Below are 2,701 nucleotides of genomic sequence, written 5' to 3' on the forward strand. Positions count from 1 at the left end.
TTTTGGAGCCTGTCCTGGAACTAGCTCTGTAGACCAGGCTGGTCTCGAACTCACAGAGATCCGCCTGCCTCTGCCTCCCGCCCGGCTCTCTACAACTCTCTAGGTAGTCAAGGATGACCTTGAACTTTTGATCCTCCTGCTTCTGCTCCCCGAGTGCTGGGATGGCAGGTATGAACCATAGGGCTGGGGTTATACTGACGTATCTATAGCTTGTCTCTCAGACTGGGACGTGGGGACACAGGGAGACACACATATTCAAAGTGTGGTACAGGTAGGCCTTCCTTCTAGGCCCGGAGTTCTCACCGAGTTGAAGAGATGGGTTGGACTTGGGCGTCAGAGCAGGTGTGCAAGGCAGGTGTGGTGCTGCACACGTGTAATGTAGCACTCGGAAGGCAGAAGCATGAGGAAGCCTGGGCTGCGTATCACAAGCCTGGGCCACAGAATGAGACTCAGTCTCAACAAATAAACCAGCCAGAGACATTATGACTAGAAGATAAAACGGTGATATATATATATATATATTATAGTGAGCCCTAAGTCAGGGGAAATGGCACGTGCATGCCTGCGTTCCCAAGCACGCAGAGGCTGAGGCAGGAGGATCACAGGTTTGAGGCCAGCCTGGGCTATCCAGTGAGTTCCACTAGAGCCCGAACCACAACGGAGGCCCTGCCTCAATCAGGTGAGCTTTGGCCGGACACTGCACACACTTCATGGTGATGGTAAGCAAGGCTTTTATGTCTCACCTTAGGCTGCTGGGCAAACGCTTCCCATCTCTGAGACTCCTGCACTTTAACGGGTTTCTCAGTCGGGTGAGCAAGGAGGGACCATTCCTGGCAATGGCAGACCAGGTGTGCAGGATCTAGTCATCATCAGGAGAGTGTAAAGATGGCCTGAGGCAGAGGATGAGCTAGGCTGACAGCTCCAAAGACGGAGGGCCTTACAGGAAACTTCTAGGCTCGGGATCCAGATAAAGGCTGAAACCGACCTGACCCCATCACATGACAGCACACCCTTTCCCTGGCCTGCTCTTCTCTCGTATCCCTACTGCAGGGTTCACCAAGCCACGGTGTGCTAGATCTCCTTGTAGGTAGACAGCTTCTCAACCAGAGTCAGGCACTTGGTGTGAATTCATGAGAAGCTTATGATCAGGAGTCAAAACCTTCACTGGGCGGTGGTGGCACACACCTTTAATCCCAACACTCGGGAGGCAGAGGCAGGTGAAGCTCTCTGAGTTTGAGGCCAACCTGCTACAGAGTGAGTTCCAGGACAGCCAGGGTTGCACAGAGAAATCCTGCCTCAAAAAAAACAAAACAAAACAAAACAAAAAAGAAGAAAAGAAGAAGAAAAGAAAAAGAAGGAAAAGAAAAAAGAAAGAAAGAAAAAAAAAAGACCTTGCCCACCCGTGCCTTTGGTTACCCGAGATCGCTCTCCTCTTGCCTCTGCCCTGGGGACAATCCAGCACCATGCCCACGTCTGCCTGTGTGCATGGGTAAGGTTATGTGACGGCCGTAAGCATCTGGAGGAGAAAAGCACCGAGTGAACCATTAATGGACAAGTCAGCTATTAACGAGGCCGCAGGGAAGCTGTCTCATCTCCAGCTCAAGCCCCTCGACTCTAGCTCCTGCCTGGTTGGTTCTGCTAACTATTAACGATATGGCCAGCGGAGTCTGCTCCGTTCCTGACCCTGGGAAAGCACTACCCCCAACGTTCTCCTCTTCCTGCTTAACCCCACACACGCACCAGTCCCCACCCTGTGCCCACTCTGCTCTCTTCCCACAATCCTCCAAGTGGAGTTAGATCTTAAACATCTTAATGACGTTTGTTTTGTGTGTGTGTGTTTAAATGTACCTGTGCTAAGGCCCAGGTGTGGAGTTAGGAGGATGGCTTGTGACCGGCTTCCATGAAAGGAGTCCTGGGATTGAACCTCGGGCCACCAGCCTTGGAAGCTGGCTCCTTTGCCCATTAGTTCATTTCGCTGACCCATGAATGTAGATATTGGGGCTGGAGAGAGGTCTCAGCGGTTAAGAGCATTGCCTGCTCTTCCAAAGGCCCTGAGTTCAATTCCCAGCAACCACATGGTGGCTCACAACCATCTGTATGATCTGGTGCCCTCTTCTGGCCTGCAGGCATACACACAGAGAGAATATTGTATACACAATAAATTTTTTAAAAAAGAAAGAAGGAGAACAGCCGTTTCATGAGTCCAAATGAAGTCCTGGGGGAATTCGGACATCTAGGGAGAGCTTTATAGCTATGCTATTTTTATAGGGAGAGAAAGTGTGTGCACGTGCGTGCCTGCACACACACACACACACACACACACACATGCCCTTTCCTTTGCTCCCAGACTTTAAAATGCCCAAACAGAATTCTAGATTTTTCTTTTTTGACCTGGTGTGGTGGCAGATCTCTTTAATCGCAGAGCCAGTGAGGCAGAAGCAGGCAGATCTCTGTGAATATGAGGGTAGCCTGGTCTACAGAGTGAGTTCCAGGACAGCTGTGGCTACTCAGAGAAACCCTGTATCAAAAAAAAAAACCCAAGAATATTAAAATTGAAAAAGATTTCTGTGTTTTGCCTGCACGTGTGTATGTGTACATGTATATATATATATACATGTATTTATGTATATCATGTATATGCCTATGCCTGCAGAGGCTGGGAAAAGGTGGTGAATAACCTAGAAATGGAGTTGCCGATGTT

This window comes from Microtus ochrogaster, linkage group LG2, assembly GCF_000317375.1.
Source record: "Microtus ochrogaster isolate Prairie Vole_2 linkage group LG2, MicOch1.0, whole genome shotgun sequence".
Lineage (NCBI taxonomy): Eukaryota > Metazoa > Chordata > Mammalia > Rodentia > Cricetidae > Microtus > Microtus ochrogaster.